This window comes from Papio anubis, chromosome 18 (genome assembly GCF_008728515.1).
Source record: "Papio anubis isolate 15944 chromosome 18, Panubis1.0, whole genome shotgun sequence".
Lineage (NCBI taxonomy): Eukaryota > Metazoa > Chordata > Mammalia > Primates > Cercopithecidae > Papio > Papio anubis.
In genome coordinates, this window is record NC_044993.1 from 28,916,874 (window position 1) to 28,942,836 (window position 25,963).

The following is a 25,963-nucleotide window of genomic DNA, read 5'->3' on the forward strand; positions in this document are numbered from 1 at the left end:
TTGTATATGGTACCTTTGTTTATCTCACTACCAGACTCTTAGCTCCTTGAGAGCAAGTGTAAGAAACATGCCTTGCCTCTATCGTATCCATCAGTAAGTGTTAATATTTGATTATAAAGTAGAATGAAACTTCTATGTTTTCTGATCTAACATTAATGTTTAAATCTCAGCTGAAATATCCTGCCATTCAGTGTCTGAGAATATCTCCAGTGGTTGGGAATCGATTATCTACTAAATAGCTTCAGTGTTTGGGAATCCACTATTTATTCAGACAATCCCCATTTAGTCTTTGGCAGTTCTGACTTTGCATGTCAGGGAGAAGCCATTGATCAATAGAAGGAGAAATTTGTAATTCCACTCATTGATGAAGGTCCTAGTTCTGCTCTTTAGGACAAAATGAGTTACTCTTTCTTACTTCCCTCATATGGGAACGGCTGACATTTCCCTCCATGAGTACTGTCTTCAGTCTCAGCATAACCTGTTGGTCCGTGGTTTCCTATGTGTCACAAGCTCAAAGCCCTTTCCAGTCCTGCTGGTGAGCCTTTCGGTAGTCTTCATTTTGAGACCAACATTTATAAATCAGACATTCAGGCTTAGGATAGATTGTTAAATCCTGTGGAAAAGCCTCTTACTGAAAACAGATTATTCAAAAACAAATTTTATTTCATTTGGCCACAGGCGGTAAGTAACATGAAGTTTGAAAACTACAAGGGGAAAATATTTTTTAGCAGTCATTGTGGTCTTAGTAAGAGTTCCCATGCAACCCATACCATAAGATAAAAACAAGATAACCAGTTAGTTGCTGATTGCAGTGAGCCAGGCATTATTTTTCGTGTCCTGGCCAAGGATGATAGCAATGAAGGAAGAGATAAGTGGTGCAATTTTAAATATATTTTGATACCAAAACCAGCAGAAGTTGCTGATGGTTTAGTTTTATTATGCAAAGGGTAGAAAGACATCAAGGATGTTTTCAAGTTCTAAGAGGCCAAATAGGCACTTTCTCAGACGTAGAGTGGTGTGGAGCAGGATTATGTTTGGGGAAAAACTCAAAAATATGTTTTTGAATATGCTCTGTTTGAAATAACCTATTAAAGAATCCAAATGGAGATGTTGAGAAAGAAGTTGAATATAAAAGTCAGAGAAATGTCCAAGCTGGACATATAAAATTGTAAGCTATCAGGGATAGAAATTTTTTTAAGCCGTGAGAGTAGGGGGAGTGACGTAATGTAGAAAGAGTCCTAATCCATCAATCATTCACAGTATAATGTTCAGAGATTTGCAAGATGATAAGAAACCAGTAAAGGATAGATAGAAAAAGCAGCTATTCAGGCAGGGCGCGATGGCTCAAGCCTGTAATCCTAGCACTTTGGGAAGCTGAGGCAGGCGAATCACGAGGTCAGGAGATTGAGACCATCCTGGTTAACATGGTGAAACCCCATCTCTACTAAAAATACAAAAAATTAGCTGAGCGTGGTGGCACATGCCTGTAGTCCCAGCTGCCCATGAGGCTGAGGCAGGAGAATCGCTTGAACCCAGGAGGTGGAGGTTGCAGTGAGCCAAGATCATGCCACTTGAAACCCTGTCAAAAGAAAGAAAGAAAGGAAAGAAAGAAAGAAAGAAAGAAAGAAAGAAAGAAAGAAAGAAAGAAAGAAAGAAAGAAAGAGAAAAGGAAAGAAAGAAAGAGAAAAAGAAAAAGAAAGATAAAAAGAAAAAGAAAAAGAAAAAGAAAAAAAGTAAAAGCTGCTCAGAAGGCTGCTCAAAAGAGAGTTTTGTACCGGAAGACAATTTAATATGCATATATGCAAAAGACATGGTTAATTGCTGATAATATATCAAATAAAAATGATTTAATAATATTTGCCATTATGTGGTGCATGTGAGAGATTTCTCAGTGGAATTATCGTGGTGATTGCTTAATTGAAATGGGCTTAAGAGATGATTGCAAGAGAGGAATTGGAGAAAACAACAGAAGTTGACTATTTTTAACAGTTTCAAATTTAAAGAGAGCAAACAAGTAGTGTGGTATTTGGAGGAGATGAAGTACTAGAAGATACTATTTTTCCTTTTTAATTGAAGGAACTAAGTCTCGTTTTGTATGTCATTGAGAATTATCCAATAAAGTGGAGAAGAGCTGATGAGAGCAAGAATGAGAAGGTAATACCTGGAATGATATATTTATGTCTTTAAATAATGAGAGGAAATAGAACTTGTGTACACGTCATGGATTTGCCTAAGACAGTGAGGATTTTGTTCACATTAATAGGAAGAAAAGAAAACAGGGTATAAGAGTAAATACACAGATAATTTGCAGGTGTGGAATTGCCAGTTTGTGAAAGTCTTTTCAAAGTGCTGGAATTTTCTCATTGAAATAAGAATGTGGGTTGTAAATTGAGAGTGAGGATTAAAGGTTGAACATAAAGAAAAAGATGTGAAATAGTTATCTCTGACAGTGGAAGAATGATTCAGTTAGGGAAGGACTGACTAGGCAATCCACTTGAGGTTGGGACGAGGGATTTAACAGGAACAGGTCAGCATGTTGTGTGCATCTTTTGAGACATCATTAATTGTGAATTTAGGGTTTTGAATTTAGCCATGGGTGCAGTTATGTCAAAAGAAGGCAATCAGAGAAAATGTAACAAGACAGTTTCAGGTGGTTTCAATGAGCTGTGGCAAAACTGCCTGACAAATGGCTTCCATTGATGTTTGCCACAACCCTGTTCTAGTTTCTGCCTCACAGTAGTGTCATCACTGTTGGCTCTTTCTCAGTTGCCTAATTTGTATTGTTTCAGTGACTGACATTTATAGACCCAATAAGAGAGTCAGGAATCATGCTCAGGGTTACTGAATACCTAAATATAATTTACTTTCTTAAAATCTATGTTTTATATGTGATGTAAAATTCAAAATTTCAACAATGGGAGCATTAAATATGTTGTCTTCATGTCTGACCTCCTATCCAACTTAGAAAAATTTAAGCACACTGTATAAACCCTTATAAATACAATTCATTCTGATTTGATGCTTTTTGGTTTTATTTCCAAGAAGTTTCACATATATTTGTTAGAATCTGATGCTATAATTGAAGGAAAATCACTATTCTTATATCACTTAATCTTTCATCCTATTTAGTGGAAGATCAACCCCTTGCATAGAAACAGTATTTTCTTTGCTGTCCATTTTTCAAATATATATATATATTTGCTGTTGCCAGGCTGGAGTGCAGTGGCACGATTTCAGCTCCCTGCAACTTCCGCCTCCCAGGTTCCAGAGATTCTCCTGCCTCAGCCTCCTGAGTAGCTGGGACTATGGGCATGCGCCACCATGCCCAGCTAATTTTTGTATTTTTAGTAGAGGCAGGGTTTCACCATGTTGGCCAGGATGGTCTCAATCTCTTGACCTCGTGATCCACCTGCCTGGGCCTCCAAAGTGCTGGGATTACAGGTGTGAGCCATTGCACCCGGCCTTGTACACTTATTTTTATTTACTCAAAGTGATCAGGATGAGGAATAAATTTTTTATTGCATTTCTTTACATGATTTCTCTGATTTTAGTCGAAATGTTTCATATACTTTTCCATATTTTGAGGTATACTAGTGTCCCATTATTTACATTTAATCACACTGAAATATTCAATATTAGAGTTTGGTTTTATTGCCTCAAATTGAGAAATTCTTCAAAGAAGTATTCATATGTCTACAGACAAACAAAAGCTTATTCTGAGAAAGCGTTCTGTGAATTTTAGCAGCAAATGTTGATCTGGATTTTTATGCCTCTTGTTCAATGCGATAAAATTTTTATCTAAGTCAATTACCTGTAAAATTGCTTGCCATCTTTTGATTTTGGCTCTGTAGGTAAAGCTTATGTGAAATGTTGTTTTAAAATTCTATAATCACACTTTCTTTCTTTTATATTGGGGACAAATTTATATAACATAAAATTAATTACTTAAAAGACAGAAATTCAGTGCAATCATACTTTCTTTTTAAGCACTTGCTATCAGCTAAACTGTGTACAGGGAACATAAGAAGGAGTAGAATTGGAATTCAAAATACTGGTTGCATGGACTTATTTTAAAAACACTGTATTTGGAAGCATTTCCTATTTCTATCACCCCTTCCCTCCTAATCCATCTTCTTTTATAGTCCAAAAAGGCTTTGTTCATCTTCTTAAAATGCTTTATTATTAGAAAATTATGTACCATCACTGATTTCGCTGAAATGGACCCCGTCTGGGAAAGACTATCATTCATATTTTTCCTCCTAGAGCTGTGCAGAGTTGATACTCAGTAAAAGGCATTGTGAATTTAAATATCGGATTCCATACAGAGGGACAAGTAAGATTAAAAGCAAAGCTACATTAAGACCTCAAAGTCTCTGAGCTCATAAATCCAAGGGGTGCTATTCAGGTGGTATAGACTAAGGAGGACATTAGAGCTGTGCAAATAAAGTTTGATGCAGAAATTGGTTCTGGTCCTCTGTTTATTACCAATTCATGACAAGATAAGTATAAACAATAAGGAAAAGCATCTAGAAATTTTTATAGCAGTTTTAGCAGTTTAATATTACATAGGTTGAACCTAACAATGGAAAAGACAACAATTGCTTTTTGTCTTTTAAACTGATTTTTCTAATCATCAATTTTAATGAATTATTGATCCACAAAAGATGGGATGGCAAAAAATAAAATCTAGTTTCTCCTCAGATAGGTCACTTTAGAAGCAGTGTCACAGAAAGCAAGGCATGGTTGAAGAAACAATGATCAGTCAGGTGGCGGTTGGAGCATGATGTTCATGACATGGGAGGAACAGAAGATAAGGTACAATGCTAGAGTGAGTCCTGTGTTTGAAGGGGCTTCAATGTCAACAAAAAGATTTATGCTCTGCTCTACTGGTGAGGAAAATTCACAGAAAATTCTTAATTAGAGGATAAAATGAGAAATCCTGTAATTAAAATGATTTCCTTGTTGATTTGAGAGAGAAATTCACTGAAGACAAGAAAGCTTTCTTTTTTAAATTAGATTTTAATTGTATTGACAAATAATAATTGTACAGAGATATAGGGTTAGATGTGATATTTTGACACATGCATACAATGTGTAATGATCAAATCCAGGTCACGAGAATATCAATTTTCTCAAACACTTATTATTTCTTTGTGGTGGGAACATTTCAAATCTTCTCTAGAGGATGACACATTGATATGGTTTGACTGTGTCCCCACTCAAATCTCATCTTGAATTGTAGTTCCCATCATCCCAACGTGTAGTGGGAGGAACTCAGTGGGAGGTAATTGAATCATGGGATTTGTTTCCCCATGCTGTGCTCATGATAGTGAGTAAGTTCTCATGAGATCTGATGGTTTCATAAGGGGCTTCCCCCTTCACTCAACTCACATTCTTCTCCTTCCTGCCATCATGTGAAGAAGTACATGTTTGCTTCCCCTTCCACCACTATTGTAAGTTTACTGAGGCCTCCTTAGCTGTGAGCCAATTAAGCCTCTTTCCTTTATAAATTACTCAGTCTCAGGCAGTCCTTTACAGCAATGTGAGAATGAACTAGTACACACATCTTAGTCATTATCACTCTCCTTTAAAGTATTAATTTTTCAGTATTTGTATCTACCTCTAAACTTTCTTTTCCACCCCACTTTTTTTCACTAACTCTTTTCTATTCATTCCAACCCTGCCACCTCTTCCCATGACCCATTTCCTCAAACTTGGACACATGAAAGAGCATTATAAATTATTACTTATAAGAATTTTTATGGCTTTTTGAATGACCATTGATTCAGATATCTTTGAAATCTAATCTCAGCTCTGCCGTCATTGACTGTGTGACCTTGGATACTTCATCCCTCTGAATCTTTATTTGTTCATCTATAAAGTTGTAAAATTTACCTTTATGGGTTTTTGACGAATTTGAAAAATTTAATGAGATAATAAAAACCATCATGGTACGTGATTCTCCCTACTGTTTGTTCTTCCCAACCTACTTTCTTGGCACTTAACATCCATACGACTTGTAAGTACTGAATCTATAATAAATGCATACCCATTTGTGAAGAATTCTGAAATTCCCCCATTTATTCTTATTCCAAAAGCTTAAAACCTTTACTGTAGCAGTTGCATACACACACACAAAATAAAGAACGTAGCATTTACCTTAAGGCACAATGAAATCCCTGCAGACAAGAATAATATTGTCTTTAATTTTTGTATCATGTAACGTAGCACACGCACACAAGCAGACATTACATGTAATATTTCAGTTTTAAGAGGAAGAGAGGAATGAAAAAAAAAGAGAAAAGAATACCACCAAATCCAGAAACTTTAAAATTATTTGTAGAACTTAGGTTTAAATACTTATTTTGGAAACACTTTGGGAAGATAACCAATATTACTTTGCCTTGAGAGGTATTCATCTGTAAAGAGAAATAATGATTATATATTATATAATTACTATATATATATGTATGTATGTATATATGTGTGTGTGTATGCATTTGGGGTGTGGGTATGTAACAGAAAAAAAGAGAGATTTTTGAACGAAGTAACATCTCCAGACATTGTCAGGTGCCCTCTGGAAAAAAAAAAATGCGTCTAGTTGAGATCTACTGTTTCAATTCTATTGCTTCTCAAATTTTAGCAGCATCAAAAATCATTTGCAGAGCTTGACGAAGCACAGATCCTTAGAAACATTCCAAGATTTTCTGATTCAGAATGTCTGAACTGGGTGGCAGGAATTTCTATTTCTGGCAAGTTTCTAGGTGATGCTGATGCTGCTGTTCCAAGGCCCCACTTTGAGAACACCTGCTCTAGGTAGCCACTTCACAGCCCAATTCCAGGTCCAGCTGGGAGCATGTGACATGCTCACCTCTCTAACCTTGCAGGCATATAACAGGTGTTTCTTCTTGGCTACTGCCCTTAGATCACTCTGACCTCTGAGAGGTGAAGAAGAGGAGACCTATGTTTCCATCTTCACCCTTCTTCCTTCAGGTATGGATTTCATCTTTGCACTACCACTCTTGTGCTAGTGACCCTCTCGTACAAGATTCAAGTTGTAGTTTCTCTCAACTGACTCCTAAAAGAAATTACCCTCTTGTTTGAAAGGATATAAATCTTAGAATGCAAATCTAATGGCATCACATCCCTGCTTCAAAACCATCATTGCTGGAAACTGGCTAGACAGAGTCTAGATGTGCTACTTTGATATATTAGTCCTGACTTGCCCTTACTTAGGCTCCACCATTCTCTGTTACAATTCTGCTACATCTGTCTCTGCCTTGTTCTTTGATATGAAGCACTCTTTTTGAGCTGCAGGAAAATAAAAGACATGAGAACAGGAGTAAAAAATCCAAAGGTTCTAATCCTCTGTTGTCAATATATTAGGGATATGACTCTGCATAAAAATTTTATCCCCATATGACTAATTTAAAAAGTGAGTCATTTGAAGGTTCATGGCACCATTCTTGTTATATGTTGTGTTAGGTCATTTTCTCTGCTAAAAGGAATATCTGAGCCTTGTCATTTATAAAGACAAAAGGTTTATTTTAACTCCCAATTCTTCAGGCTGTACGAAAAGCATGGTGCCAGCATCTGCTCCTGGTGAGGATCTCAGGAAGCTTCCAATCATGGTGGAAGGTGAAAGAAGATCAGGCAGTGTTACATGGTGAGAGAGAGAGCAAGGGAGGAGGAGGTGCCACACTATTTTAAACAATCAAATCTTATGTGAACTCAGAGCAAGAACTCACTCATTACTGGGAGAAGACATTCATGAGGGATCCACCTCCATGATCCTAACACATCCCACCTCCAACAATGGGGATAACATTTCAATATGAGATTTGGAGAGAACAAACATCCAAACCATATCATAAGGGAAACTGAGTGTAAATGAACCTTCACACTCATTATTTCATTTGATTCACATCAACTGCATAAACAGGTAAGGTGATTTTCAATTACATTTTATTCCCCTTTAAAATTTTCTTCTTTCTATTGCCACGGTGTATGTAAGTATCAGGAGATGCTTTTAAGAAAACTGCTGAGGAGTAAAATACTACTTCCTCTATCAAAACTGTCATAAAACTTGCTTTCCTGATTGGAAAATTGAATTATTCTTTATTTGTATTGTTTGGACCTTATTTTAAATGGTTATTATATAATCTAGATATTCTCAGGGATATTGTGGCTAAGGATAGGGAAAAAGATTCTTCTCCACCCTGAGCTTACCAATGAATGTAAACTCAGCTTTTTATTTCTTTCCAAAAGAGGACACCATAACCTGGAGTTCTACCTGCTTGAAATTCGTTGCCTCTTTTATAATATTACTTTCCTTCCTTCAAAGAATCAAGTACCGAAAGAGTGCTGAGAAGCAATGATGTTGAGACTTTGAAAAAAAAATCACAGAAATTGTATGCATGAAGACATTCTTTCCGCAGTCTATAGGAAGGCAGAGTAAAAATTAATTCTCATCCAAGACAGCTTAGAAATTGAATAGTTAGAACTCAAGAGATAGATGAGAGAAACAAGTGGATTGGACTTATTTATTTTCAACATCAAAGTATGACCAAAACTGATAGAATGTTTGGGCAGGGAAACAATTTTGCACTCCATAGTCTCACTTTTCATTCCTGAGACAGTGTTCAGAATGCATAATAAAATGCGAAGAACAAAAATATCAAGCTGATGAAGGCAACTAGCTCACTATCTTTCCCTACTGCCACAGTTAAATACCAGAGGTAGGGTCCACTCACAGATTCAATCACAGACTGCTTTCATCTGCCATACTTCTCCTTCCCCAACACATAGAGTTACAAAACTTTACCATACTCTCTCATCCCTTTATATCATTTATATCTTCAGGCTTTTAATCCTGCCATGAACTCCAACTAAATTGCACTTGACTATCTTAATACTGACCTACAAGCTGTTGAGCTTCTTTATTTATGTAATCGCTGGCTACAGACCACTTGGAGTCTTGTTTTATTTTATCTGCAAAATTTAAAAAAAGTCTTTGACTCTACCCTTTGACTCAAGTTTTTGTTTTACATGGTAAAATAGAACATCTACCTGATATTCTAAGTCCTACAATCTACCTCATATTCTTTACTCAACACCAGCCAACTGGCTTTTGGAGTGATTCCCTACCTACCTTTGATCTTCCTGAATTGGCTCTAATGCCATTCATAGGTATGGATACCTTAGACTTAGTATTCTCAGAGCAAGAAATCACTTTATAGATAATTATGCACATTCCACATATCTTCAGGCACACAGACATGTTACACACACACACAATGCACACACATCACACACTTCTTAAAATACTTGCTAATCATCAGTGTATTTTATCTCTATTCTGATAGCAGAATGGTATTGATGCTTAGGTTTGTTCAAATAAAAGCTCAGCACTAATCTTGTTGACTCATCTGTATGGGAGAAGTTGGGAGGGGAAAGATTAATGCATGATCTGAGCCATGAGAGTTCTCAATGAGAAATACAAAAACTGGCATTAAGCTTTGTTTAAATTAATACACATTAAAGAGTTACAACATTTCACTTTACTTTTCACTAGCATATTCTGTTATGAGACTACTTGGAAGTTATAAATTTAGTGAGGACAAAGTTGGTCAGAAATGTAGGACAGATAGGAAAGTCATTTTATAATTAATCAAACTAATGAGCTAGCAACTTTTTATTTAAGAAAAAGTGCACTTGCGTACCTATTTTTCTACTTACATGCAGTTGGAAAATATGCTATAAATATGAGTGCTTTGGGCCTGTAATCTCAGCACTTTGGGAGGCTGAGTTAGATTGATCACTTGAGCCCAGGAGTTCGAGACCAGCTTGGGCAACATGGTGAAACCTTGTCTCTATAAAAAAAAAAAAAAGAGAAAAAAAAATTAGCCAGTCACGGTGGTGCTTGCCTGTAGTCCCAGTTACTCGAGGGGCTGAGGTGGGAGGATCACTGGTGCCTGGGAAGGTCAAGGCTGCAGTGAGCCATGATGGTGCCACTGGACTCCAGCCTGGGCGACAGAGTGAGACCCTGTCTCAGTAAATAAATTAAATAAATATGAGTGTTTTGAAGTGAGATTGCTGTAAAAAGTGTTGCCAGATACCTCTCTGTTAATATAAATGATTCCTATGCCTCTGATCATAATCAAATAATTTCATATCAGATCACAGCTAGCCTGATCACTTTTATTTCCATTCATTTTTTTCAAGCCTTTCTTTGCAATCTCCTTTATAACTTATTTATCCACTCCTTGGCTACATAATAATCTCAAAAATATCTTCAGCTTTTGTCCACTTATTGACCAGTATCAGACAATTTGCCATGTTTGGACATCCATTAAAGCTTTAAAAGAATATGCTGTATATTCAGCTTTCTCTTTTTTCTTAGAGATGTGGGGCGCACATGGAGGACAATATCTGGAAATGAACAATGCCGATTTGAAGTAAACTGATTTGTGTCGATGGTTTATAAAACTTACACTTTTTAAAAATAAAATATTTGTGTGGTTAACATCATTATAATATATAAAAAGTGGAGGCTTAAGAATTAGAACAATGCCTATCTGAAACTTCATTTGAACCTTGAGGAATTATCTGGCCCAGATAACCATTAACACCATGGGACAGCTTAAGTAAATTGAAAAAAAGTGGATAGAAAGGAAAGAGACAGACATCGGAAGACTCAGAACCTGCAGGCAAAACGTATTTCTTTAATTTCATGTTTCCTCTCTATGCTTCTCTCTGTTTCTCTGAGTTGTGATTTGTTCTCTGCTCTTGTGGTAAATCTCTCCAGATGGTGAAGAACAGGACATAGGAGCTGCAATTTAGAAATCTCAGAAATCTGGAAAATTGTCTCCTAGTATCCGTATCTCAGGAAAGAACACTGGTATTATTCATGCTTAAGTAGATGTGCTGCTCTCCACTTGGGCCGACTGCTGTTGATGGGAATCTAACATGTTATGATTACTCATGACTCTGTCACATGCCTGAATGTTGTCCAGAGAACAGGGTCCGACACTACGAAGAGGGTATGAAACCTTCAAACAAAGCCAAACTAGACTGGCTAACGCTGATCACAACATCAACTGGTTATCCCTGGAAAAATTACCAAATCATGAGTGCTTTCATATTCTTATGAGGGAAATGTTTATATATGCTTTCAAAAGAACATCAAAAGTCAATTATAGTGATATTTGGGGATCACCAAATTCTAAAATATATCATAATACAGTTTCTTTTATGTAATGTGTTTACAACCATAAGCAGATAACTACTAAAGCATATTAAAATGTGACGTATGGACATTTAATGAGAATAACTTCTTAACTAAATGCCTCCCTCTTGAATATCTATTCTCCAGTGTATTTCAGTTCATTGTGATTCACACCCACGTGTAAACAAATTAATAACTGTTATATTTTTGAAAATCACCAAACCTGTAAAGTTATTCTTAAAAATTTTCATAGTCTAAGAGACTAATATTATAAAACATTAATGAGAACTATGAGTTTAAAATATCCTTAAATGGGTTAAGAAAAGGTCATCTCTTTAATCCTCTATCAGAGGAAACAAATAGCATTCTATTGATTAATGTTAGTTACCAGATACTTATTTATATTTAATTATCAGGAATACTTAGTAATATTCAGAGGTTGAATTTTATTAGTCTTTCTACTTTTGAGGCTTTATAAGTAAATAAAATGGTTTCAATTTTCTCATACTCTTTAATGAATGCTGAGTTTCTTAATGTGAGGATGCAGATACAAGTTTGTTTAATTAAAAATAATCCTATATTAAATGATAATTACGTCATTGGTATAATTTTTTAAATGCAATTTAATTGCCTAGTCAAACTGGACTTGTGTATACCTGCCATTTTTGTCCATATTTACATGAATGTATTAAAGTTATTTAATAAACAATTCATATGTATTAATGTTATTAGTTTAGATTTTTTTAATATAAGGAGTTATTTTTTAAAAAGTAAAACAATAAATGAAATCGTCAAATAAATGACTTGAAATGAAAGAAAGAATATGTCCGCATAACATCAACATGACTGGTTTATTTTTTAATATTATTGAATTAAAGTAAAGTGTGTTACCTATACTATCCATTTTCCTAACCTACAAGTATAAAGAAAACATGAAATCCATAGAAAACTATTCAGAAGCACTATAAATATATTCAAAATGCTTCTCTCTAACCAAGTTTCAAAAAAAGTGATTTTAGGCTTTTAAAGCCATATCTCAAACAAAACAAATATGCCATTTTAGTCCTTTTCCCTAGGTTTTGCAATTCATGGAAATATGCTCTTTTTGCACAGTTCTGGGTTTCTTCAAGCTAGTGGGCCATCAGTCTAAACTGTTTCAAGTTAAATATTAAAATGAAACAGAAAGCTGTGAGTATAATAAACATTTCTCTATATTTTAAAAAGGCCATTACCTTTTAAAGAGAGGGGATAACTAATTTTTTCACCAACTTTTAAGTATTGACATTAAAAACAATTTCATAAATTTCTGGAAAATTGTTTGCAATGATGAATCACAAAATCTTACTGGACAAAACTTGGTAATGGCATCTAGAAATCTGGGCGGGGGGAGGTGATGGTATGCTTCTGTATTCTACAAAATTCAGTATTTTATTTATTTATTTATTTGTTTGTTTGTTTGTTTATTTATTTATTTAGAGATGGAGTCTCATTCTGTCACTCAGACTGGAGTGCAGTGGTGCAATCTCTGCTCACTGCAACCTCCACTTCCTGGGTTCAAGTGATTCTCCCGTCTTAGCCTACCGAGTAGTTGGGATTACAGTCACCCGCCATCATGCCCAGCTAATTTTTTTTTTTTTTTTTGTATTTTTGTAGAGATGGGTTTCACCATGTTGGCCAGGGTGGTCTTGACTCCTCATCTCAGGTGATTCTCCCACCTCGGCCTTCCAAAGAGCTGGGATTACAGACGTGAGTGATCCCTCTTATGACAGCATTATTAAAGCCAATAAAGTCAGTAAGCAATATCCATTCTTGACAAAGCATTATCAATTTCAGGAACAATACTCCATTAGGATGATTTAGAAACTGGGTCGAAGGCTGCAACAGATTGTTTCAAGGTTGCACAACTAGTATCTTACTTTTAGGATTACGTTTTGTTTACTTACTGTTCTGTACTATTTAACTGAGAGGTTGTCAATTGAATCCAATTCAACACATATATTTGACCACCACTTTCATGCCTTATTGTTTGCCAGGCCATGTACTAAAATGTGTAAGAACTAAACATTGAATGTAATGGACAAAGTCTTTGACTTCTTGCACCTTTGGACAAAGAGGGATATTGACAAGACATATATTAAATAACTAATTATAAATGTGCATTGTAACAGAAGATATATGGTGCTATAGAAACATATAAAAATAATTTAATCTTTTTACTTTGCTCTTTAGAGATGAAGTCTTGCTCTGTCTCCCAAGCTGGAGTGCAGTGTCCAAATTATAGCTCATTGAAGCCTCAAAATCTGGGCTCAAGTGATCTTCCTACCTAAGCCTCTCAAGTAACTGGGACTACAGGCTTGTGCCACTCCACCCAGCTCAAAAAGGGATTTATTCTTACCTAGAGGTTATAGAAGGCCCCTTGAATAATTAAATGCCAATTTAAGGAATAATTGTTATAACGAGATGAATAGAGATGCAAGTATAATCCAGTTAGAAGAGTATCAATGGATTTTTTTTTTTTTCCTTAAAGAATATTGTTTAATGAGCTGAAAGAAGGCTCCTATAGCTTAACATGTGAGCAGATGCCTTAGTTTTTCTTCTGAAAAGAAGGACAGGGGCCAGGTCTGGGAAAGCAATCTACATCATATTAAGAACTTCATGCTTGTGACGATTGGAATCAACTGAATAATTGTAAGTAGGGATACTACATATATCAAATTACACTTGTAAAAGATCTTTTAAAGCACAAAGGAAACCCTTACTTCTTTAATTACACTCTAAGCACAATGTCTGGCATCTATCAAGTGTTCAGTTAATTGGGTTGTACATAAAGCTGGATTTAATATGAAACATCTCAAAAACATCTCAAACAACTCTTTGTCAAACCTAGAAAGGTCAATATTTTAAAAGTGTCAAATATTTCAGAGAACATATGTGAAATCCTCAAGACAATGTTATCTAATTAAAGACAGTATACATTTAGGTTCAAAGTTGCTTTTTATCTACAATTTTATTTTATACCTTGTACTTATTTCTAAGCTATTGCTGTAGATCAGGGATAAACAAACTACAGACCATGGGAAAAAGCTGGTCAATTGTCTGTCTTAGCTCATGAGTGGTTTTTATACATTCAGACATGAAAAAATCAGAGGAATCTTATTTTGTAATATGTTAAAATTATATAAAATTCACATTTTGGTTTCTGCAAAGAAGGCTTTGTTGGTAGACAGCCATTACCATTTCTTTGCATATAATCTATGACTGCTTTCTTGCTATAACATTATTGATAAACAATTGCAACAAAATCTGTTTGGTCCCAAATATTGAAATATTTACTATTTGACAACAGGACAATATTTCTGACCTCTGTTGTAGGTGGTGTTGTAATTAAGTCATTAAGAAAACACACTTTGATTCTTTTAGCTACATGTCTCCAGAATCATTTTCATTTTTATTATTTATTTCTCACCTTTCTATGAAGAAGCATTGTCTCCAGATGTTTTTCCTTTCTTTTGATGACCTTCAGTGCAGATTTTTCACATTTAACAAAAATACTGCATGATTCCAAGTGTCCTGTTTTGCTCTAATTTCTTCTTCAGAGGCTCCTTCAGGATTAGAATAAAACTGGTCATCTTGAAGTCTCCAGATTGTATGTGCTATTCTTCAAGAAACATCTTGAGCTAACAAAGGATATTGTTTCTCTTCTGTTTCTTGTGTCAAGACCTTAAAATCTATAGGCCAGATCTTAGTATGGGAAGTATTAATGCAATAGGCAGCACAGATTAAAGTGCACCTTGAGAGAAAGCTTTGGGAGATCACTTGCTCTAATAAAAATACCTGATTTGCTGTGATCACAAATGCAATAGCCCATCCCTGATGAATCTGCATACTGTAAGTACTAACAGTTTACATTAAATACTTTCAAAAGATATCTAATGGAATTAAATGAAAATTAGACATACTACAACTTCTCCTTCACTAAAATGTTTTCAGTGTGTTATTCAACCTTACATTTTCCATGAAAAGGTTACATTTAATAACTCAAAGGTGTTTAACAGAAAGACAGTTCTTCAGACATTGGATATGCCATTCATTTCCTTACTAGAACACAATCTTATCCACAAGTTGTATGCAGCCATGGAGTAGATATTAACTAATGGCTCTGAGTCCCATTGAAGTTTACCCAGTGATTATTTGGAATCCTGACGTCAATTAAAGGAGTGCTTTCCTCAATTTCAACGTTTGTAGGGAAAAGAAACCTTGTCAAGTCGTTCCAGATAAGAACTCTGCAGGTAACCGTTCTGTGGTTCTTCTGGAGAGTGAGCCGCCACAGGAGGCAGGGAGAATGGATCAGCACCACGGACAGCAAGCAACGCCCAGTCCCAATGCACAGCCCAGCTACCCAGAGCCCCTGTTTGAATTCTTCCTCTCTAGAATCATTTTTTTAAAGGAGAAAGAAGTTTCTTTCGTTGACTTCAATGAAATATTGTTTTCTAAAAAAATCACACTGTGTATGTTAACAATGTTTATACCTCATATGACAGAACACAGATTCTGAATTTTGACAGAGAATAAATAAGGTCAGTGGTTTGTTGATATCTTATGCTAGAGATACCAACACATGCATACAAAGCGTGAGAATATTCAGCAGAAAATAATTTGTCTTTTCAGTGAGCAGCTGTAGCTATGTGGGCTCAGTGATGCTACGCCATTTTTTTCCTGATTTTTTTTCTTTTTACTATGAAAGCAAATCACCCTGCTTATAAGGGGAGTTTAAGTGTTTGAAATTCATTGGATGTACATATGCTTATGACTTATTTTATTTATTTGTCAAACAAAAGTAAATTTTTGAAATATAATGGTGATTTTGACAACACCCAGCATTATCTAAAACTGAATATTAAAAGGTATCCATGTAATATTATTATTGCCATTAATAATGCTACATACTTTTAAATATATAATGCATACATTTGCCATATCTTGCTTTAGATAAGGTTCTTATGTCACCGTATATTAGAAACCTAAATGAATTTTTATTTTGTTTTTCGATACTAGCATCTCCTATTCCTTTATACAAAACCCTTATTATTAAGATAATGTGACTTGCACAGTCTTAGGGTTTTTAATGCCCTATGGTCTGAACCATTGTGGAAATTTCAATATTGATATTCCAGACCTCCCTACAAAGTGTGCATTGTGAACAAGATGAATATAACAAAGAGGAAATAGCCTTAGGTTTTGCCACATTTTAATAAGGCTTCCAACTACTAGAAACTCCCACCACCATATCTATAGTAACCCCTTGTAGCATTATGGGAAAAAGTCAGCATATCACTGCCATCTTCACTTTTAATCAATGCGTTTATCTCTGGAATATCTCTTAGCTTCACTTAATGAAAGTTTTTGGAATATCTCTTATCTTCACTTAATGAAAGCTTTTGTAATATTTATCACAATAGATTGGCACCAAGTATATCACTTGGCCCCTCCCTCCCATGCGTTTACCATGTACCTAATCAAATAAATACAATTTTATTTGATATATATTCAACAAAATAAAGGTGGAAAAAAGATAAAAAGAGTGCACACTATTGCAAGGATATTCTGCACAATAATATAAGGTATATATGATGTCACAAGATGAATTATGGCATTGTTAAACCATGGACAATCGTAGAAGAAGGAAACTTCTACGTAGAAGAAGGAAACTAACTAGTTCAACTTTAATTTTAGGGTTTTATTGTATAAGTGAGGGGAGATTGACACTTATCTTTAAGAAATGTATCAGTATGTATTAGTACAGCTATAAAATAAATGCATGACAGAATCTCTGTTATGGTACATATTTTTATCCAAGGTGCACAATTTTTACCTAAGAACACTCTTTCCCAAAGGATTGGAGTATTAAATATACATTTGTGCTTTTTGACTATATCCCATAAAATGTCTAGAATGGAATATACCTCAAAGGTTTTTAAACCTAAATTATACAAGTTTCTTGAATCTCCTCTGGGGAGCCACTACAGAAGGATTCCCTAGATATTGTGTCAAAAACCACCGGTGAATGAACACGCAGTATTCTCTGTTGCAGACCCTTGGTTTTCAGTGGCTTCAAGGAAAAATAAAAGGCTGTCTTGAGGACTACTTAGATGCCTTTTTTTTTGTGACTTTGGAAGGCAGAAAGAGGCCCACAAGGTAGAAGTTTCAAAGTAAATTTAAAACGTTAGAGGTTCAAAAAGGAAGAAGTTTCTATTAGAGGAACCATTTTTACTCCATGATGATTTGCCCATCAAACCCTAGTATGGTTATTCTACAATCAACAAACATTTGAGAACAAACTCCTAGATCCCCTGCCCCTCACCCCACCCACTTTTTCCTCTGAACTGAAATAGAATAAGTAGATATTGGAATTTCAATAATTTTCTCTAAAAATCAATGCAGGCTTTTGTGCCTTCCAGCTTATAGGCCCACCAGGCTAAAAAATTATTTAAGAGTTTTAGTTAGAAGTTAAATATATTTAATGAAAGACATCAATAATATTAACAAAAAATTAGTCTTCTTAGCAACTTTATGCCATAAGAAGGCTAACCATCTGAAACCCCTTTAAAAGGCTAACTCTTAAAACTCCAATTTGCTTCAAATCCACTTTGAAAATGAAATAAACACAGATTAAGTAAACATGCCAACTTTTAAAATCTTATAATTTTTCCATCTTTGATGAACACAAATTTAATTATCTATCTCCAAGCATAAACTTATAATATTATTAAATTATTTGACTCATATCATTTATATAGAAAGGAACATTACAAGAAACTGTGGGCTTTAAATTTAGATTTGTATTATTTTTCTGGCTTTGATTTTTAATATCTGAGTAACTTACAGGTTCTGGGTAGCCTACTTAACCTCTCAAAGCCTTTACTTCTTCACCTGTAAAACAAATGAGATATAATTTACCTTACAGGATAGTTATGGTGATTGACAATGTAAATACCAATCATTTGGTAATAAATAGACGCCCACTTTATGTTCCTCACCTTTAACAACACATTTCTCTTCCTCCACCTCTCACGCAACAATATACGTCAAGATTCTACATAGTCATAAAGCTTGTTGTAAGATGCAAACTGAAATACTACATCAGTCCTGAGAACACTCACAGTAGAAAATGTATACCAAAATTTAGAAGTTGATTTAATAAATCTACAATTTTATCCTTTTTTGAAAAATGTGGTACAACACACATAAAGTGGGTAACTCTTAAGCATACATAATATATTTACATATGTATCTATATACATAAATGCACACACACAATAGCTTGTTCACCGAAAAGCTAAAAGTTTTTTAACCTTCTATTACTAGGTACTCCCCTCTCTAAGGAAAACTAGTATTTGAACTTGCATCATCACCAATTAGTCTTGTCCATTCTTAAAAATCACACAAAAGGAATTGAAGGATATGTATCATTATGTGTCTGATTTTCTGCTTATCATAATATCTGAGAAAGTCATTTACATTGTATATATTAATATTTGTTTTCTTTCTCTTTCACTGATGAGTAGTGAAATCACTATTTTTATCCAAATACTTACTTGAAACATGGACAAATTTCCATAGGCTAACCTTCCGTATTTCCTCGTTGCACTCATGGAGCTCTATTTCTTTTTTATCTTATCTGCTATTTTACCATAGTCACCATAAGGCTTTATTTTCCTTTGCCTCTATCACTAGGAAACACTTCTCTCCCTGCATGTTTTAGCACCTCAAGCTCCATCAATCTCCAAATGAAAACATAGTTTTATTCCCTTGATTATCTATCTCAGTTCCTCTCCCACTCTGCTCTTTATTATTTATCACAACGATTTTATTACCTGACATCATAGAGCAATTCTCAATTAAGTTTGAAGTACAGTCATCATACCAAACAAATCTGTTTTATTGTGGTCTATCATGAAATTATACTTATGCCAAGGCTGAGAAGAATATGGTGGTTGATAACGGATAGGGAAAAAATCTACAAATTTAACCAAGTGGTATTACAGCACAACATACAACAATAAGTCCTTTTTTAATACCCATGTCTTCAAATTCAACCTGAGAATCCCAGAAGGGCCCTGGCGCTGAGTAAATTTTTTGTTTTTGTTTTTGTTTTTGAGATGGAGTCTCGCTCTGTCGCCTGACTGGAGTGCAGTGGTGTGATCTCGGCTCACTACAACCTCCGCCTCTCAGGTTCCAGCGATTCTCCTGCCTCAGCCTCCAAAACAGCTGGGACTACAGTCTCACGCCACCAAGTGCGGCTGATTTTTGTATTTTCAGTAGAGATGGGGTTTCACCATGTTGGCCAGGATGGTCTCGATCTCTTGACCTTGTAATCATTACCCTAAGGAACCACGTTGAGAAGCTCCAGACTCAGAACATGCCACTCACTGAGGAAGTTGCAATTAATTTATTTCCCTCCTGGAGGCACTGCTTAACGTGTCAACAAAAGAAATGTTTTCCAATGAGCACGGGTGAACCTGACAAAACTGACCATCTGAACTTTCTAGTAAACTTTTTTTCTTAAATATTTTATCCTATCATCTGAACACACTTTCAACTTAAAGAAGAATATCAGGTTAATAGATTTTAATAGCTGTCTTGCTCCACCAGTATGTGCAATGAGCAGGAGAAAGACTATATGCAAGGATGTAAGTGATTGATTTTATGTCACCAGGGAGCTGCACAAACCTAAAGTCATTATTTCCTTCTCTATTCTGACATTATCCTACAGATAGTATCAGAAGTCAATTTGTAAAACTTCAAAAACATTTTCACTTAAAATGATTTATGGGAAAGGAAATATTTTTCTTTAGATTTTTCTTGAAATATTGTTCTAGCCTATAAACATTTTATCAGGTAAGCCTTCCAGGAAAAAAAATAAAAAACAACAACAACAACCTAGATAATTAAATAATGATAGCTACCGTTTTGTGAATAATTGTTATATGTCTGGGACAATGATTCATATTTTGTAAACATTAGTATATTCAATCTTCATTATGATCTTAAGAGCTATTAATCCACATTTGCCTTAGAAGGAAAGGATTGGAAGTTTAGAAATATTAGGCACAGTATGCAAAATCACAAGTTCATGCAAAGATTGAATGTCAAAAATAGGACTCAACACATGTTTTGTTCTGTTCCCAAAAGTTCTTCCCAATATCATGCATCTTAACTAGAATTATATCCACTGCCCTTTTTGAGCAGGTCAGACAGAGGGAGCAATGTTTTCTCATTAAAACACCTATGGGGATGAATTAAGATTCTATCCAATAAGGCATTGAAAATTAATAGTAGTTTTGTACCATTGGTGCACAGAAATTATAATACTGTTAACATATCAATGAATTTTTTAAAGAGTAATTTGTTGCTGCTTCCTTAGGGCTAAAACCCATTTAACTTGACTCATGTCTCATGCAAAATTAACCACAAATTATTGAGGTGACAAGACACATGTACACATAAACAAGAAGCAGTTTTAGAGAGATATGTTATAAAGGTGTCAGAAATTCTGGGGACTTTTAAAACATGCAAGAGTAAAAAACTGAATAGCAAAGGAAAAAGAGAAGAGAAAAGAAAAGAAGGGAAAAGGAAATGAAAGAAAAGGAAAGAAAAGAGAAGAGATGGAAACACTCGGGACGAAAATCTTCCTATGCTCTGTCAGTAGGCTCTTCTCTTAGTTTTCACCATGCTTCTTTCTTTTTGTTGTTTTATGTGTGTTTGTCTAGACTTGGTTTGTCTAATTTCCAATCTTTTCATTTTTTTCCTTTGAATTCTACCTTATATGCTGTTCTAGTTCTCTGCTCAGTCCTATCATTTCCAGTCTAAAGCGCTTCCCAGTTTTCATCTCAACCCTGATTTCCAGCCCCCGATCTACCTTTGCCCTGGGACTCTGCCAATGGTTTATTCTATGTGCAGATAAATTTTGATGCATTTATTGTTTACCTAGTCTAAATTTGCATAACAGTGTGTTTCTCTCAAATAGTTAAGACCATGGACTGTAACTGTTATTCTTGCAAATAAATATAATGAGGTTTTAGGAAAGGTAATAAATATGTTCTAAGTTGGTTCAGCAGCAGGTGGCATAGCTAAGACTTGACTCTAGGTCTCACCATACCATAACTTGAAATAGAGGAAAGGTTCCTCTGGCTCCATCCAACCTGGGTCTTCAGCTTCCCGCTCAACCTTCAAAACTAAGTTTAAAAAATCAGAAATAGGTGATCTGTTTCGCGTTTGAAAGCATATGATTAGATTATTTTCATTAATAAAATGGGACCCTCTAGTTTCACTGGCATTGTGAAAGAGGAAAACATAATGCAGCATGACATATTTGAGCACACCTCTACTATAGCTCTGACTACACTGCATTGTCATATGATATGCATGTTTTCCATACTTAAAATACAGTGAGATCCTTCAAGTCATGGTATTTGGCATTATCTTCATATCTACCATCCTTAGCACAGGCTACAACACAAAATGTTTATTACATATTGGTTCAATGGAAGACCAAATAAACAAGTCAATGAGAGAAGGACTGAATTTCCTTTCCAAACTCCGGATCTAGGGTTATGGTCAAAGTAAAAGATGGTCACATTTCACATTTGCTGAGATAATCACTCTCATCTTTCAAGAATCCAAGAATACCATTCTTTCCCCATTTGTTGCCAGTATTTAACCAGGTTTCAAGACCTTCTGAAGACACTAAAAAATTCCTCTTTCTTCTTTAACCTTCATAGCACTCCAGTTCATTGTCCTCACTGAAGCCAGAATTAATTTTCTAAAGCACACTCACATTGAGTGATTAACCTGCTTTCCGTGGGTCAAGATACTCAGGAGAAAGGTAAGGCTCTTAACAAGGCCTTCAAGGTCCCACACAATCTCTATTCTGCTTATCTCCAGTCTTACTTGTAAGTTTTATTACTTACAAGTAATAAATAATAATAATTTTATTCTACTGTAATGTGAACTGCTGACTATTTTTTGAGTGATCAGTCTTGCCTTTGGCCTTTGCTCAAGCTGTTCCCTTGGTCTGAAATGACCACCATGTCCCATCTCTGTCTGAGTTACTCCTATTCTCTCTTTAAATTGTAATAAATTTTTCTCCTACCCTGGAGGACTTCAATGTTGTCTCTTTACTGTGCTGCTATGTATAGTGGTGCCTAGTACCCTCAGATAATTTATCTTCCACAATATAATAAACTAGTTATTTATTTGTTTATCCCTACACGGCCCCCACTCATACCTTCAGGGCAGAAACAATTATACGTTTTTTATCCTTATTCCCACTTTGTAACACTGAATCTAACACATAGTAGGTGGCCTTAGTCCATTTGGGCTGGTATAAAACAATGCCATTGCCTGAGTAAAGCTTGTAAATAATAGAAATTAATGTACCACAGCTCTGAAAGCTGAAAGTCGATAATACCAATATTCTGTGTCTAGTGAAAGAACCTGTTCTGCTTATAGATGATGCTTTCTTACATTCTTTTGAGGCGAGATCTCTCTCTGTGTAGGCTGAAAAGGTGCAGTGGCTGGGTCCACTGGGCCTCCACCTCCCGGGACTACGCCGTCTCCTGCCTCAGCCTCCTGGCAGGCTGGGACTACAGGCGCCGCCACCTCGCCGGATAGTTTTTGTATTTTTTTTGGTAAGAGAGGCAGGGGTTTCACCGTGTTAGCCAGGATACCGATCTCCTGACCTGGTGATCCGCCCGTCTCGGCCTCCCAAAGTGCTAGGATTACAGGCTTGAGCCACCGCGCCCGGCCTATCTTACCGCATTCTTATGTGGTGGAAGAAGCTAACTAGTTCTCTAAGGTTTCTTTTCTAAGAGCATTAATCTCATTCATGAAAACAGAGCTGTCATGGCCTAATTACATCCCAAAGGGGCCACCTTTTTAATTCCATGATGTTGGTGATTAGGTTTCAACATAAGAATTTGGGGTGGGGGCACAAACATTGAGACCATAGCATAGGTATTCAAAAATTTTTTCATAGGATATGGCATATGAAAAATACAACATGACAAAGCTACGAAGGTCAGCACAGCTCATCAAGAGTTCAGTCTCATTCTCTTGTCTCTAATTCTTGACTCCCTCCTGAGAAAGTAACTGAAAGCGCAGTTGGAAATTTGCTCTCTGCTTTGATTCTTGAATGTCCAGTTCACTGACTGTTTCCATTCCTTCCAGTACTCCTCCCGTGGGCCTTTTTAAAAATGCATGCTGTGTTCTCTCCTCTTCTCAGCTATACGTGGCCAGAAATCCTAAGAGTAAAGCAATACATCACCTCCCATGTAGATCAGTGCAACACTTGTTTTGTGCCTTAGATTAGAGTTGCTTTTTTTCCCAGGACCTCTGCCCCACCCGGGAATAAGATTTGCGAGCAATGCCTCTGTGTACCTAATCTATGTGTATGTATACAGGGCGAGTATTAATAATAAGAATTCTAACCTCCTAAACAGATTAAAAGAGCTGTTTATTTAGAGCTTTTTGTTACTTAGATTGATGGCTATTGAAAGACATACTTGCAACTCATTTGTAAGAACAGCTACCATTTACTGAGTGCCTATTATGTATCAGTCCTTGGACTGAAAGCTTTCTCTGCAGTGACTTAAATTCTCAGTCGATCCCTATGAGGTAAGATGGCATTATGTCAACACCGTAAGTAGGAATAATACAGCTATGAGAGGTCAAGAAACCTGCCTAACGTCCCACAACTAAGAGAGACAGAAATGAGGGTTGAGTACAGGTTGTCTGATGGCAGATCCTTTGCTCTGATAACTATGTAATGCTCTCATACTGAAGAAAGTGCAAAAAGGCTGTCAGATATGCTGTTTTGCTGTGCCTGCTTGACCTGTGTCCTTTTAGACTGACAATCATTTGCTCAAAATCAATCAACTTATAGAAGTAACTGAGAAAGAATGTAAACAGGAACATATTGATAGTGAAAGAAAAGCATCATTCTATTTTCTAGCACAAAGTGTTGGTTTGCTAGAAGAGAGTGGCTATATTTAAATGAGTTAGTTAACATCAAACTTTAAGGATAAATAACATTAAATAACTTAATGGTCTGAAAATCCTTTAGCGATTTTATATATATATAAAAAAATATATCACATGGAAGAAAGAAAATAAATCTCTTGCAGAATAACAAACAAGACAAATAACCAAAGGGAATGTTTTCACCACCTGGCACATATTTCTGCACCTTTCAAATAATGTAAAATGAGAAATAAGACCCACTATGACTGGGGTAATTTTAAGGTACTTGACAGAGCTGATAACCTGTAAGTCACTTGGATACTGAGCTTCCACTCATGTGATATGCTTGGCGCCTGCATTTCCACAATTAAAGTCTGCCACTCTCTAAAATACGTTAGATAAACGTTCCACAGAGGTTTCTGTTTGCTTTCTTCTAATTTCAGAAATATCCTCTAAAAAATATGTCTCTCTTTCATCCACTGCTATGCAAATGATCATTGTTGGATATAGAAAATTATAATACATTTATGATTTTAATAGAATGTATTAAACTAGATAAAACAGGGAGAAGAAATCATTTTTCTATGAATTAGTAATAAGACTGGACTCATTACTGCCTTTAATTTCTGCCTCAAAAAGAAAATTGGGGTAAAAGATGACCCCGAATTATGTTTGGTTAGGATCCCCACTGTCTAGCATGTTGCTTTCCTTTATAAAGACCAATTGAGCCGCCCGACTACCCCGTACTCCTGCCTCTGATGGGTCTCCCAGAGGCACTGTCCTGGACAGATGGATGGTTGCGGGGAGCAGGAACAAACGGGTGTATAATGGTAACAAGTCACCATGAACAGGAGAGAATGAAAGGGGCCCTCCAGCTGGTTTTAGGCCCAGTTGGAGGCTCCAGAGCAACAGTATTCTTTGGAGCATTGCAGTTGCCGGCTCACTTTGAGGTGGTGGTGACCCAGAGCATCCAGCTTGGAGAGAGGCCCCTCCCGGGTGTGTCCCACATCTCTGTGCCCTGGTGGACACATCTGGGTTCAGGCTGGAAATGCCTGACACCACCCTCAATTGCCCAGTGGCCTCCTTCCCTCCCTCCAACATCTGCCAGGGAATATAGAAAGCATGGGAAGGCATGGCAAGGAAGGGTTGGTGGAGCCATGAGGAGCTGCTTTCATTAAATGTAGCCTTGAGCAACAACCCGGTTACTGTATTGCACAGCTCAATGCAGCTGTGCAGTGGCCCTGTTTAATCCACGGAGAAACTGCAGTGACAACTGTGCAAGGAGATTATGCTACATTCAAATGCACACAAATGTTTGAGAATGACTTTAGCCAGATCAGCAAAGGGGCTATGACTCATGTGCACAACCAAGTTGAAAAGGTGACTGTGGGCATGTTCTCCCATTGTGTCTAGCCCCAGCCTTGCACTACCTAATGTCATGTTGCTAGGTGGACTATCTGCAAACTGTGAAGAATATACCAAACATGGCTATGACATCCAGGCTAGAGAAAACAAGCTTAGTAACACCTTAGAGGTGACTGGTTGTTTTCATTGGAATTGGTAAAAATATTTGCCAATGATACTGAAAAGCAGTAACTCTTCAGAAACTTGCCACTTGGCTGCTCATTTCACTTTTTGACTGTGTGGAAAAGATCTTTTTGTTCACTGGAAAAGCCACATTTACCTCTTTTTACCACTAGAGTATTCTAGCAGCAC

The 25,963-nt window shown here is 36.1% G+C and overlaps 1 long non-coding RNA gene across 2 annotated transcripts; it reads left to right on the plus strand.

The window, feature by feature from the left end:
* LOC103880487 lies at positions 1–22,602 on the plus strand. 2 transcript variants are annotated; one of them, XR_002519276.2, is made up of 3 exons: positions 1–93; positions 4,702–4,815; positions 22,009–22,602. It is a non-coding gene; the product is annotated as an uncharacterized LOC103880487 (long non-coding RNA). The 2 variants fall into 2 exon arrangements; XR_002519277.2 differs by lacking the exon at positions 22,009–22,602 and adding an exon at positions 6,926–7,659 and having other exon boundaries at positions 2–93.
* Positions 22,603–25,963: the final 3,361 nt, after the last annotated feature.